Below are 16,112 nucleotides of genomic sequence, written 5' to 3' on the forward strand. Positions count from 1 at the left end.
TTTTTAAGATAACGATAAACGACGGATTTGACATTTCAGTCGTATCAGACTCGACTCTATATTTTCTGCTGATTCTTATACATCATTGTAATTATAATTTTTGTTTTAAATGTTATCAATGAAATGCTTCTAAATTACCTTACTACACAAGCTTTTGAAGTGAAAGTATTGCTAACTGATATACGACATTACCTCTTAAAAAGATTGTTTTTTTTTTTAATGCTGTTCCTAATTGGACAGTTAAATGTTACTAAGAGTTACTTTTCTGTTTATATTACACTTTTAAATTATAATGATAGTAAAAGATACTTCGTTTTCATTCAGCATTTCAAGTAATCCAAGATGCTTACTTGATGTATTTCTATACTTGTATTTTAACCATCATGTTTACTTCTTATGTATAATTTATTTCGAAAGGAAATAAATTTATTACATGAAGATTTTCGATAAAGAAATTTATGAATAAAAATGTATATCTAAAAATCGAAAGACGTCACACGTATGGCCCGTATCCTTATTTTGTGAAGGCGCATGGCTCAGTGGTTAGTGCGTCGGGTTCACAATCATGAGGCTGTGTATTGTATTCTTGAGCAATACACTTTATTTCACGTTGCTCCAGTTCACTCAGCTGTAGATATGAGTTGCGACGTCACTGGGGCCAAGCTGTATCGGCCTTTGCCTTTCCCTTGGATAACATTGGTGGTGTGGAGAAGGTTGCATACGCAACCGCTGGTCTTCCATAAACAAACTTGCCCGGACTTGTGCGTCGGTGGTGAACTTTCTAAGTGAAATCCTATCGTCATTTATGACCGAAGGGGGTCTTTCTCCTTATTTCACTTTATTAATCTAAGAATTTTATACAAAATTATTGAATAGCAAGCAAAAAATATTGGAAGGGATTAGCATTTAAATAAGATCTCTTTGATTTATTCTAAATGATGTTGCTTGTACTGAAAATGAAATGACAGCCACGTTGAAACGTGCACGAGAGACACTAAATGTGAAATTTTTATATCGATGAATTGAAATTAAGAGACTACTATACTCATTTTAGACCGAAGAGGAATGATGGTCGTGGAATTTTGCTTATGTTAGTATTCAGGAGTTATTTCGGTCCACTTTAATAAAATATTTATCTATCTATCTATCTATCTATCTATCTATCTATCTATCTATCTATCTATCTATCTATCTATCTATCTATCTATCTGGACAGACGGTAGACGTGTCGGCTCCATAAGTTTTGCCTTTTTTATGTTTTAAAAAGTTTGTTTGTAAAGTTTATTTTATATACAAAGTTGTATAACAACTTGTAGGCTCTCTGGTGCAAGTTTTTTGCGACGGAAATCTGCCTTCTGTGGCACATTTCCAGGATATAAAAACCAATTTCGGCTTTCTAGCCATTTTTTTTTTGAGACGATGGCGTCTTGTAGCCATGAAAATCTTTGTGACACGAACGCTGCATTTTGCAGTGTTTCGTTCGAAAAAGAATTTCCAAGTCTTCCTTCCTCACATCACAGTTAAGCGAGAGAATGGAGAAAAAGAAAAAAGAATTTACACACACAAATTCAAGTGTTAACACCGCCACCACCACCACCAACAACAACAAAAACAAAACTGTAACCAAGGTTACAAAACAGAACATAGACAATGTCTCCAAAGAATCTGACGTCAGCACCAATTCTGGTGACGACATCATTACCACCACCAACAACAACAACGACAACAACAACAACAGCAGCAGCAGCAATAGTTCAACTCAACCTTTGCTCTCTTCACCAGCAGGAAGCGAAAGAGAAGAAGGAAAAAGCCACAACACCACTGACACAAATACTACATCTGCCACCAATATCAGTGCCAGCACCAGCAACAACAATAACAACAATAACAAAAACAAAAACTTTGCTGAAGCTTTGAAGCAAAGTGAAACTGTTGTGTCCTACACGACAAAGGAAATTATAGAAACGAGAAAATTAATCACGAAAGAAAGCGGTGAAGTACACTTAAACATACCACAACACATATTAGAGAAAATAAGTAGAAAAACAATAATATATAAAATAATAAACACTAAAAATAGAAGGCCGGAACAGGCCAGTATAGACAAAATTCAAAAATGTTTGCAATCAATTTGGGATAAAAAAAACATATATTACTTGGTATAGATTTGCGCAGGTACAGGTGATTTTTCGAAATGAAGAGTTGGCGAAGACGTATTCAACGCTAACTCTTCACACACCTGAAATAACAATGTTACCCAGTTACCTTGGCCAAAAGGTAACAAAGGTAACAATAAAGCACGCACCTCCAACAATCGACACACTATGGTTGATATCGGCCATATGTGTTGATATGGACAACATTAACATACTGAAAATAAACGTTGGAGAGAGCAATTGGACCGGAAAAAGCATACAAATCTTGTTCCACACAAACGAACAAGAAATCAAAAAAATCCTACCATACATCCGTTTGGCAACAAACCAAAAGTTGCATATAGTAGTAGAGGGCAGGCGGCCTCGCTGTTACTTATGCGATAGCGAGGCACACCTTAAAAAGGAGTGTCCGACTGCCCGAAAAACAAAACAACAACAACAAGAACTAACTAAACACATAAAAAAAGCCTTGCTGCCCACACCGCCATCCACACAAAAAACAATAAAAGCAACATCAACAACATCAACGAAAGAAAATACAACAAAAACTACAAAATTAACAAACAAAGAAGACGAAAAAAGAAAAGACAATACAAAAACTGATACCCCTTCCCCCACATCACTTACACCACAACCAAAAATTCAACAACCAACAAAAACAAAAACAACAATACAACCACTTACACAAGCAAACACAGAAGCATACAACATGCCCCTACCTCCTTCCGATTCCTCAGAGTTTTCATCTGAAGATGAGTCAAGTACTGAGGAATGGAGAATAGCCCAAAAAGGAAGGAGGAAGAGGAGCAAAAAAAAAGAAAAACGAACAACAACAAAGCAGGGAGATTCACATCTCCCGAAAACACTCCCACCTCCTACACGATAAACACCAATGATAACACACCAAAAACAATGCTAACAGCAATAGACACTACAAACACAGAGTAGGAGGATTCCAGAAATATTTGTGCAAGAAATTGTACAATAGCCTCCTTGGTGAAAAATCCAAGGAGGAAACAAAACTTTCGAACGGTAAGTAACTTGCTGTTCTTTTGTTTTGTGCTTTAAAGCACACGTATAAATAGAATCATGGTGAAGATTGGTTGTGTGAATGTGCGTGGCTTGGGGTCCCCTTGGAAACAAGGGTATCTCTTAAATGACATAAAGTCACACAATTTGGATATCATAGCCATTAGTGAGACCAGACTCCATGAACCGCGGGCCCTAAAGTCCATGTTTGGCGGACAGTCTAACATTTATATTTCTCCCTGTCTGCCGAGGATGGGCGGTAGTGGCACGGCGGTTCTTTTTCGCAACAGTCTGGATCTCCAAGTAAAGACGATATTTACGGACCCGGAGGGTAGACTGGTTGTCCTAGATGTGGACGGCAGCGATGGAGGAGCTTCTCGGTTGCTGGCAGTTTATGTGCCTCCTTTAACAGGTCGGTCGGACTTCTTTCGACGTCTAGAAGTATTCCTGGGAACGTCTCGTCCCTTACTTTTAGTGGGGGATTGGAATGCTACCTTGGACACGCATCTAGACTACGCGAGGAGTGACAAAACTAGAAGGGGATGCAAAGGCCTCATAGACCTGCTTAGACGCTTCCAGTTGTCTGACAGGTACCGACTCGACCACCCAAATGTGCCAACGTGGACTTGGAGCAACCGCATTGGGTCGTCGAGATCGTATCTAGATAGGATAGTGTGTAGGACAAGAGATAGAGATAGTTTAGGTTGTCCACAGTTCCACATAGTCAGCTACACGGATCACAAACTTGTGACGTGTACGCTAGACTTAGATAAGGCACATAGGCAGGGTCCCGGTTACTGGAAACTAAACGCGTCTTTCCCGTCGAGACAGGTTTTCAGAGACCGGATTAGCACGTTAGTAAAGAGGGCTTTGACGGGAGCCATCGTCAACAACAAATGGTGGTTTGCCCTCAAGAGAGCAGTAAGGGCGGAAGCAATAAGGTATAGCAGGGCACTAGTTGTAGAGAGGAACAGAGTAGAGGGGGGGCTAGTGATAAAGTTAGAAGAGGCATTGCGAAGTGGCATCGCATCCGACGTTTTAGCGGCGAGGTTGGCCCTCGACCAACACTTCAATGCTAAACACGAAGGGTGTGCTGTCAGGGCAAGGATGCGTGCTCTGAGGAATGAAGGTGTTGGAGCCGCACGAGAGGCCCGGGTGGCGGAGGCGCAGCGGGGTAACAGAGCCACCATCCGGTCTCTGGTAGACGAACAGGGGCGCGAATTGCTCGAGCCGAGCAAGATGTGCGAGGCGTTTCAGCGGCATTTTGCCCGACTGTTCGGGAGGAGTGGCGAGCGAGAAGGCAGTGTGGACTTTAGTGCCTACCTGCACAGCTTGCCACGACTCTCGGCAACAGAGGCGGAGTGCTGCGAAGGGGTCATCACGGCGGAGGAGGTGAGGGACGTGATGGCGGGTTGCTCGACGGACAAATCGCCGGGTTTGGATGGTCTGCCCTACGAGCTTTACAACTGTATGCCAGACTTGTTTGGAGACGTCTTGGCGGCCGTGTTCTGCAACTGACAGCAGAACGGGAGCATTCCCGGTTTTGTGAGCCGAGGAGCGGTAACGCTGCTGAAGAAAGATCCAAACAAGGGGGACGCCATAGATAGCTTTAGGCCCATCACTCTGCTCAATGCAGACATGAACATTTTGGCCAAGGTGTTAGCCAAGCGGTTGGCGCTTGTCATCGAGAAACTGGTCGGCACGGAGCAGACGTGCGCCGTGCCGGGCCGGAGCATCCATGGCAACCTCCATCTGATGCGCTACATCATAGAGAAAGTAGTTAAGGAACCTGGCATGGGTGGGGCTCTGATCAATTTGGATCAATCCAAAGCTTTCGATAGGGTAGACCATCGATACTTGGAGGCCGTCCTCGAAGCGGTCGGCTTCGGTCCCGTTTTCCGCGGCTGGATGGCTGCCTTGTACACAGGCATCCGTTCGGTTGTTCGCGTCAATGGACGTCTATCGGGACCCTTCGACATTGCACGTTCGGTTCGTCAGGGATGCCCCCTGTCGCCGCTCCTGTACGTATTGACTCTCGAGCCACTACTGCGGAAGCTGGCGACGCTGAGGGGCATCCCACGAGAACTGGGGTGCGGGACGAGCGTGTCGGCATACGCGGACGATGTCACCGTCATAGCGTCTATCCACGAGCAGATCGCGCTTGTCGGCGAGACGCTGAAAGACTACGAAGCGGTGACGGGAGCGAAAATCAACCGGGATAAGTCGGTGTGTTTGTTGCCCGGCACCTGGGGAAGCAAGCCCATACCGTCCGGCAGCGCCTCAGTAGTGGGACGCTGGACGGACGGTCCGGTCAAGTTGCTCGATGTCTGGTTCGGTCCGGAACTGCAAACGGAGAAGAACTGGGACGAGATAACGAGTAGGGTGGCCACTCTCTGCCGGCAATGGTCCGAGAGGAAGCTGTCCCTAAAAGGTCGGGCGGAGGTGGCGAACGCGTACATCGCGTCCGTCATCGAATACCGCCTGACCGTCGTGCCTTGACCCGATCGCGCCATCACCGAAATGGAGCGCATCCTCTTCCGCTTTTTGTGGAAAGGAAGCGTTCCCATGCTGAGGCGATCCGTTTGTTGCCAACACCCGCCGAAAGGAGGGCTGGGCATGCCGTGGTTGATGATGCGCAGACATGCGCTGAGACTGCGACATCTCCGGCTCTACGTAGACGACGGTGAGCAGGTGTGGTCACCGTTTGTGCGACGCGTTTTCCCGCAGATCGTCACCATGACCGAGCTGCAGTCGTGGATCAAAAAGAGGCCGAGGAATGGCGTATGGCACCGTGAGTGTCTTGTTGCTCTGCAAAAACTTTGCCGTCCCGGGTCGACCTTGAGCGGCTGCATCACAACGAAGTCATTCTATAGGGGATTAGTGGAGGGCAGGTACGACGACGATCTCGGGGCGAACCTGGGCGTCGACGAGGAATACCTGACCCGCCTATTCAGGACGACTTTCGGACCGGGACCTATGGACAACTTCCAGAGATCCCTGGCCTGGCAGTGTTACCGAGAGGCGCTACCCGTTCGGGATAAGCTCTATAGACACGGCTCGCGAAATGCGGGGCCGACCTGCCCGAGATGCGGTCAGAGCGATGAAACCGTTCTGCACGCACTCGTGCAGTGTCCAACCATTTCGGAGCTGTGGGCTTATGTCGAACCACTGCTGTCGCGTGTGGGACGAGTCGGTTTATCAACCGAGTCTATCGTCAATATCGTCACGCCTCCTTCCTTTAAACGGGAAGGAAGAGCTGTATTTCTCGTACTTGTGGCTATGGCGAAAGAATGCATCTGGTGGACGCGTCTGAATGGATTAGAGACAAATACTTTCCTCTCTGGTCAATCTCTCATCAACTTTTTCAAGTATCACTTGAAAAGGAAGGTAAAAGTAGAGAGGCAAGTGTTGTCTAGCAAATGTTTCGTAAAAAGATGGATACATGTAGCAAGAATGGCACATATAAATGACGAAGCCACCTTGACCATGATTCTATAAAACGTTTTAAAATTTTGTAAACAGAGAGTTACTTACGTTTCTTGCATAAATAAAAGAAATTTTATTTAACAAACTGTGACACTAAGGACCGAGGTTACCGTGGTCTTTTCGTAGGTTTTTCTTTCCACGGATAACCTCCCCATTTATTGGGAATTTTCTGTATTATTTCGTATTTTTTGTAAATACCCCAAACGTTTTGCGATGTTTTTTTTTCATCGTTGTCCCCACTTTTGTTTTTTTTCTGCTTTGTTTTCGCCCCCTCGAAAAGAAAAAAACTCTACATTTGTATTTTGTCCCCTCTGTGTTGAGCCCTGTGTGGCTAATAAAAAAAACCTATCTATCTATCTATCTATCTATCTATCTATCTATCTATCTATCTATCTATCTATCTATCTATCTATCTATCTCTATGGACGGACGGTAGACGTGTCGGCTCCGTAAGTTTTGCCTTTTTCATGTTTTAAAAAGTTTGTTTGTAAAGTTTATTTTATATACAAAGTTGTATAACAACTTGTAGACTCTCTGGTGCAAGTTTTTTGCGACGGAAATCTGCCCTGTGTGGCACATTTCCAGGATATAAAAACCAATTTCGGCTTTCTAGCCATTCTTTTGAGACGATGGCGTCTTGTAGCCATGAACATGTTTGTGAAACGAACGCTGCAGTCTGCAGTGTTTCGTTCGAAAAAGAATTTCCTAGTCTTCCTTCCTCACAGTTAAAGGAGAGAATGGAGAAAAATAAAGACTCTGCTGCTACAGCAGTCTTACCTGCCAACGTAACCTGTGACAACAACAACAGCAACAACAACAGCAACAACAACAACAGCAGCAGCAGCAGCAACAACAAGGACACAAATGTCCTTGCTAACAAAACCACTGTCCTCACCGCTGATACCACCACTACCACCGCAACGAACTTTGCCGAGGCTTTGAAGCCTAGGAAAAGAATTTTGAATATATCGAAAGAGAAATTACTTGCATGCAAAAGCATGCTAAGTAAAAAGGACGTTACAGTCAATCTTCAAACGCCCGCGGACTTTAAGATAAACATCGAAAAAAAAACTATCATCTACAGAACCATTAATTTAAGGACAAAGACAGTGGAAAAATTCACCCAAGAAAATGTTGAGAGGTGCTTAAAGTCGATTTGGTCTTACAAAACTTACATAACGAGAGATTTGAAATTCGGGACGATAGAGGTAAGACTAGACAGCGAGCAGCGAGCGAAGGACCTTTCCACTAAGTCATTACAAAATGAGAACCTGCTCATGATCCCTACGTACCTTGGTCGTAAGGTTACGAAAATAAAAAATTTCGAATGTGCCTCCTGAAATTGAGGAAGAATGGCTAGTATATGCCATATGTCTAGGCATAGAGGAGGAGATAAATATATTAGACGGATCTGCCGTTTGCAATCAAAACTGGATTGGCCAGGAATTTCAACTCCTGGTACAAATTGATCCAGCAAACTGGGAAAAAATTCCACATAGAATCCAATTAACTGAGGATTCAATTTTTCATGTTTTCGTCGAAGGCAGAAGGCCAGTTTGCTACGTTTGTAGTAGCAAAACTCACCTTCAAAAAACATGCCCAGTAGCCCAGAAGAAAAGGCAACAACAACGGCAACAATACAAAGAAAAACAACAACAGCCACAAGAAAAGCACAAGAAAAAACAGCATTACTGCCTACACCGCCATATGCACAACTGGTCAAGCAGTTGTACAACGAAATGGAAAAACGCCAGCAGCCAGCAACACAGACGAACCAAACAACAACACCACCAGTACCACCAAGAACAGAATCAGCACCATCACCACCACCAACACCAACAACAACAACCCCACAAGAAGGGAACACGAAAAAGACTCCCACCCCACCCCCAAAAACCAAAACGCCACATCCCAACTGTCACGAAACAGCACCAACACCACCAACAACAAAATCAACCCACACAAAAATAGACCCCAACACCATTCCCCTCCTACCCTCCGATTCCTCCGACATGTCAGATGAAGATGACACAGAGGCTTGGCAAGTGGCCACGGGGAGAAGAAGAAAAAGGGGGAAAAAAGAACGGAAAAACAAACAAACAAAGCGAGGAGGTTTACCAGCCCCGAAACCAACACATCCACAGAAAACAAAAACACCAACACAAACGCACCAACACAGAACCCCACAACAAGTTTGACAGCGATAAACACTAACATAACAGATAATGACACGAAAACAAGCAATCACCCACGCACAACACCACCACAACACATCAAAATCATACGTGTGACACGGAGCACATACAATACACTGAAATCTCTCTACCCGGATACAGTAGGGAGATTCCAGAAATATTCATCAAAAAAACTATACAAAGACCTTCTGAGAGAAGGTTGTGAAGCCAAGAGCCAAGAACTTTCGGACAGTAAGTAACTCTCTCTCTCTCTCCTTTCGTGTGTAAAACACAAATTGTGATAGAATCATGGTGAAGATTGGCTGTGTGAATGTACGTGGCTTGGGGTCGCCTTGGAAACAAGGGTACCTCTTAAATGACATAAAGTCACACAATTTGGATATCATAGCCATTAGTGAGACCAGACTCCATGAACCGCGGGCCCTAAAGTCCATGTTTGGCGGACAGTTTAACATTTATTTTTCTCCCTGTGTGCCGAGGATGGGCGGTAGTGGCACGGCGGTTCTTTTTCGCAACAGTCTGGATCTCCAAGTAAAGACGATATTTACGGACCCGGAGGGTAGACTGGTTGTCCTAGATGTGGACGGCAGCGATGGAGGCGCTTTTCGGTTGCTGGCAGTTTATGTGCCTCCTTTAACAGGTCGGTCGGACTTCTTTCGACGTCTAGAAGTATTCCTGGGAACGTCTCGTCCCTTACTTTTAGTGGAGGATTGGAATGCTACCTTGGATACGCATCTAGACTACGTGGGGAGTGACAAAACTAGAAGGGGATGCAAAGGCCTCATAGACATGCTTAGACGCTTCCAGTTGTCTGACAGGTACCGACTCGACCACCCAAATGTGCCAACGTGGACTTGGAGCAACCGCATTGGGTCGTCGAGATCGTATCTAGATAGGATAGTGTGTAGGACAAGAGATAGAGATAGTTTAGGTTGTCCACAGTTCCACATAGTCAGCTACACGGATCACAAACTTGTGACGTGTACGCTAGACTTAGATAAGGCACATAGGCAGGGTCCCGGTCATTGGAAACTAAACGCGTCTTTCCCGTCGAGACAGGTTTTCAGAGACCGGATTAGCACGCTAGTAAAGAGGGCTTTGACGGGAGCCATCGTCAACAACAAATGGTGGTTTGCCCTCAAGAGAGCAGTAAGGGCGGAAGCAATAAGGTATAGCAGGGCACTAGCTGTAGAGAGGAACAGAGTAGAGGGGGAGCTAGTGATAAAGTTAGAAGAGGCATTGCGAAGTGGCATCGCATCCGACGTTTTAGCGGCGAGGTTGGCCCTCGACCAACACTTCAATGCTAAACACGAAGGGTGTGCTGTCAGGGCAAGGATGCGTGCTCTGAGGAATGAAGGTGTTGGAGCGGCACGAGACGCCCGGGTGGCGGAGGCGCAGCGGGGTAACAGAGCCACCATCCGGTCTCTGGTAGACGAACAGGGGCGCGAATTGCTCGAGCCGAGCAAGATGTGCGAGGCGTTTCAGCGGCATTTTGCCCGACTGTTCGGGAGGAGTGGCGAGCGAGAAGGCAGGGTGGACTTTAGTGCCTACCTGCACAGCTTGCCACGACTCTCGGCAAGAGAGGCGGAGTGCTGCGAAGGGGTCATCACGTCGGAGGAGGTGAGGGACGTGATGGCGGGTTGCTCGACGGACAAATCGCCGGGTTTGGATGGTCTGCCCTACGAGCTTTACAACTGTATACCAGACTTGTTTGGAGACGTCTTGGCGGCCGTGTACTGCAACTGGCAGCAAAACGGGAGCATTCCCGGTTTTGTGAGCCGAGGAGCGGTAACGCTGCTGAAGAAAGATCCAAACAAGGGGAACGCCATAGATAACTTTAGGCCCATCACTCTGCTCAATGCAGACATGAAAATTTTGGCCAAGGTGTTAGCCAAGCGGTTGGCGCTTGTCATCGAGAAACTGGTCGGCACGGAGCAGACGTGCGCCGTGCCGGGCCGGAGCATCCGTGCGCCGTGCCGGGCCGGAGCATCCATGACAACCTCCATCTGATGCGCTACATCATAGAGAGGTTAGTTAAGGAACCTGGCATGGGTGGGGCCCTGATCAATTTGGATCAATCCACAGCTTTCGATAGGGTAGACCATCGATACTTGGAGGCCGTCCTCAAAGCGGCCGGCTTCGGTCCCGTTTTCCGCGGCTGGATGGCTGCCTTGTACACAGGCATCCGCTCGGTTGTTCGCGTCAATGGACGTCAATCGGGACCCTTCGACATTGCACGTTCGGTTCGTCAGGGATGCCCCCTGTCGCCGCTCCTGTACGTATTGACTCTCGATCCACTAAAAGGTCCCTAAAAGGTCGGACGGAGGTGGCGAACGCGTACATCGCGTCCGTCATCGAATACCGCCTGACCGTCGTGCCTTGTCCCGATCGCGCCATCACCGAAATGGAGTGCATCCTCTTCCGCTTTTTGTGGAAAGGAAGCGTTCCGATGCTGAGGCGATCCGTTTGTTGCCAACACCCGCCGAAAGGAGGGCTGGGCATGCCGTGGTTGATGATGCGCAGACATGCGCTGAGACTGCGACATCTCCGGCTCTACGTAGACGACGGTGAGCAGGTGTGGTCACCGTTTGTGCGATGCGTTTTCCCGCAGCTCGTCTCCATGACCGAGCTGCAGTCGTGGATCAAAAAGAGGCTGAGGAATGGCGAATGGCACCGTGATTGTCGCGTTGCTCTGCAACAACTTTGCCGTCCCGTGTCGACCTTGAGCGGCTGCATCACAACGAAGTCATTCTATAGGGGATTAGTGGAGGGCAGGTACGACGACGATCTCGGGGCAAACCTGGGCGTCGACGAGGAATACCTGACCCGCCTGTTCAGGACAACTTTCGGGCCGGGACCTATGGACAACTTCCAGAGATCCCTGGCCTGGCAGTGTTACCGAGAGGCGCTACCCGTTCGGGATAAACTCTATAGACACGGCTCGCGAAATGCGGGGCCGACCTGCCCGAGATGAAACCGTTCTGCACGCACTCGTGCAGTGTACAACCATTTCGGAGCTGTGGGCTTATGTCGAACGACTGCTGTCGCGTGTGGGACGAGTCGGTTTATCAACCGAGTCTATCGTCAATATTGTCACGCCTCCTTCCTTTAAACGGGAAGGAAGAGCTGTATTTATCGTACTTGTGGCTATGGCGAAAGAATGCATCTGGTGGACGCGTCTGAAAGGATTAGAGACAAATACTTTCCTCTCTGGTCAATCTCTCATCAACTTTTTCAAGTATCACTTGAAAAGGAAGGTGAAAGTAGAGAGGCAAGTGTTGTCTAGCAAATGTTTCGTAAAAAGATGGATACATGTAGCAAGAATGGCACGTATAAATGACGAAGCCACCTTGACCATGATTCTATAAAACGTTTTAAAATTTTGTAAACAGAGAGTTACTTACGTTTCTTGCATAAATAAAAGAAATTTTATTTAACAAACTGTGACACTAAGGACCGAGGTTACCGTGGTCTTTTCGTAGGTTTTTTCTTTCCACGGATAACCTCCCCATTTATTGGGAATTTTCTGTATTATTTCGCATTTTTTGTAAATACCCCAAACGTTTTGCGATGTTTTTTTTTCATCGTTGTCCCCACTTTTGTTTTTTTTCTGCTTTGTTTTCGCCCCCTCGAAAAGAAAAAACTCTACATTTGTATTTTGTCCCCTCTGTGTTGAGCCCTGTGTGGGTAATAAAGAAACATATCTATAGGTAGCCAGCTCCCTCTGTCTTTCTTGTGTGTATGCATGTGTTTATAAATATGAAGCCCGTTAATCAATTTGTAAATATACCTCCATACGTTAAATGTAAAACATAAAAAGTCATTTTATAATTCCTTTAGTAAGTGCTTGTAATGGAATTAGTTAACAGAGTGTCTTGAGTTGCTGTATATTTTAAGATTATTCTATGGCTAATTGAATATGTGAATATTTATTAGGAGAACACAGCACATTTATTCATTTAAAGAAATATATTTTAGATGTTTTGTCAAAACAGAATGGGAAATTATATTTATTTCAATACCAAAGCTCTATAATTGGATTCTTCACAATAGATTAATAGAATAATAATTTTTCTAAAAGATTTATTAAATAAGAAGCTATAAAGTATAATGAAAATAAACCCAGAAAAAATAAATGCTTTTAAAAGTATCTATAATTGATAATATTGAGATGAAATGGAATCGGAAAGAAAATTGTGAAAAGAATGATTAGAATTGGCAATAAAGTATAAAAAAAGTTAAGCAGAGAAAAAGAGAGTATGGACCTTTTAAACTAAACTATAGTAGTGTTCTAGATTTTCATGGAATTGTTATCGCAACTTAGAAAACATTGTTTAGCAATTATTTAATGTAAATTAAAATCGAATCATTGTGTACTTCCAAAATCGTATGATGTTATCGATCTACAAAACCTATACAGATGCATACCTTCAATCACACACAGAAACAAACGCCCATAACAAACACAGATATACATACATGCATACAAACACTAACATGCATGCAGCCATATTAAGAGATAAACATACATATCCTCGTTCGAAAGCAAACCCTTCAAGGTAGAAAGGATTCTCGTAAATTAAACAATACATATTCATAAATGTATGCATATACATGTATATAGGTGTGTGCGTGAGTATGTATGTATGCATATATGTATGTATGTATTTATTATGTATGTATGTATGTATGTATGTATGTATGTATGTGTGTATGTGCGTGTGTGAGTGTACATGCATATGTATATATATGTATAGACACATAAACACACAGATATAGATTTATTTATATATATTCTAATAGACATTGCATCTCTTATCTTACCAGCTTAGCTTCTATATTTCCAGAGTTAAGACTAATACTTTGATCAGTGTATTACCTGTAAAATACGAGGGAGCTTTGCGGTCTTTCTTCCTTTGTAACCGCAAATGTTAGAGCAATCTACTGTATCCTTCAACAAAACGTATGAAATTTCATATAACTACAATAAACTCAATACATTATTTGCTAAATTTCAGTCAGTAGAGAATGATTTTTTTGTTAAAAAGAAACCACTTCTTCATCCACCTTTGGTAAGTATAACTTTGACCAAGAGAAGTTTATATCATCACAGTATATTGATAGACCTTTGGGTGTTTCAACCCTAAAACTTAACAACTTCCCGTTCTTAAGTGGGCAGCGGTGGATTTATTGTTACTCATCTCCTCCTCTTGGCTTCTAGCTTAGTTGCTCTCGCTTGCTCCATAACCATTATGAATCATTTTCTGGTATCATCCTATATTGTTAATGAAAATATAATCTTTACGTATTCGAATAAGGCGATTACAGTGAAATGAGGTTGGGAACAGAATCGTGCGTATAATACCTCATAAAATGAACCGCATCAAGGTATACTATGTTTGTGTGTGTGTGTGTGTGTGTGTGTGTGTGTGTGTGTGTGTGTGTGTGAGTGTGTATACGTGCACGCACGCGTGTATGTATAGCTGTATGTACGTATGTATGTAGAGATATCTATATGTGTATAGAATTATATGCTTACATATATAATTGGATATGTCCACGTGTACATATACATCCATGCATGCATTTATATAAGAAGGCATATGCACATACACACACACATATACATATACATGCATACCGACACGTACATATCAACGAACATATACATACTTTCACACATATTCGACCACTTGCACAGACACACATAAACATAATTACACACTGAAACAGCACATACACTAATCTATACTCAGTGTTGATCATACACGTTCGTTTACATAGGTACATATATAAATATATATATGCACACATTTATATAGCGGTAAATGATCAAATATACACACGCTGACCCATATACCTGTGCACACCCATCTATCTATCTATCTATCTATCTATCTATCTATCTATCTATCTATCTATCTATCTATCTATCTATCTACGAGCTTTTACCTATCCTTATCTACAGCCTAATTTAAACTAACCCATATGGCGTAGTGTATGTATATTCATAAGTCCATATAAATAGATGCAGTGGCACAACTACGTTTACACAAATTTTGCTCCGCAGAATTAAATGCACATGATTTCATATTTAGTTATATTACTTTTAGATAATTGTAGTCGACATTTTGAGTGGAGACCCGCACCGTATGGTAATAGTAAAAGAATATTTTTTCGCTTCATAAGTAAGCTATAGTAGAAAATGAGTAGGTGGAGAGAGATATCGTCATCCTTAGCCGTTAGAGAATTTATATGTTTGAAATATATTAGTTTTGAATAGTTTGTTTTGGCCTCAGGAGATTATCCGCGAAATATAGTTAGGTATTTGGAAATTAAACAAGAAAGTGTTTGATAGGATTCAGCGTACAGATTTGGTAAGGTCTTTGCTTGCTTGGTATTCGCCGATATTTTGTAATCGATATTAAATGGCAAATTTTAAAACTTTAATGTCCAAAATATGTTTGTATAGTGAAGTGCCATTTTTCCTATAACGAAATATATTTTTGTGTTGGTTCCTTCCTTCCTTAGATTGGTTTGTTATATATGTGTTTGAAGCTGATGTTTTAGTGTTAGTGGTTACGGATTACGTTTATGTAAAGTTATTTGTGGAACAATATCTATTTTGGCGAAGGATGAAATGCAGCTGAAGTTGATATGTGTTTCGTTCTCCTGTTTTGAACATTTTAGGTGGTTACAATTGCCTAGATATCTAATAGCTAGTTGTGGAGAATGACATTTACGCGTTGATTGTGTTTCTTATTTAGCTTGTATTAATTATGGTTGGAATGAACACGTTTTAAAAGGATTTTGAGTAAAGAACTGGCATTGTGAAAGAGACTTGCATGTTGAAGGAGAATTGAACCAGATTATTTCCTTATTCTAGTTTTGCTTTTTTTGCTTCTGTTTATTGTGTTGTTGATGTAATTTATATAGTGGACTTGCACTAGTATCCGCTGTTGCGAAGAACACACACACACATAGCTTTATACTGCCAATTATACACTGATGTAACAACTATAAAGCTTGAAACACGTGTACCGCAGAATCCTTTGTGTTTTGTTTTTATTTTTTGCATTTACATTATATATATATATATATATATATATATATACATTAAAATTAATCAAAGGAGATACTAAGTATGTTTACCTGCTTCAAATAACAGACAGAACTCGTTATTAAATTGCCAAAAATACACTGGTGATAACTACAGAAATCAAACTGCTGTGATTTCGGCGCAAAA

Source organism: Octopus bimaculoides, chromosome 7 (assembly GCF_046866305.1).
Source record: "Octopus bimaculoides isolate indiv1 chromosome 7, ASM4686630v1, whole genome shotgun sequence".
Lineage (NCBI taxonomy): Eukaryota > Metazoa > Mollusca > Cephalopoda > Octopoda > Octopodidae > Octopus > Octopus bimaculoides.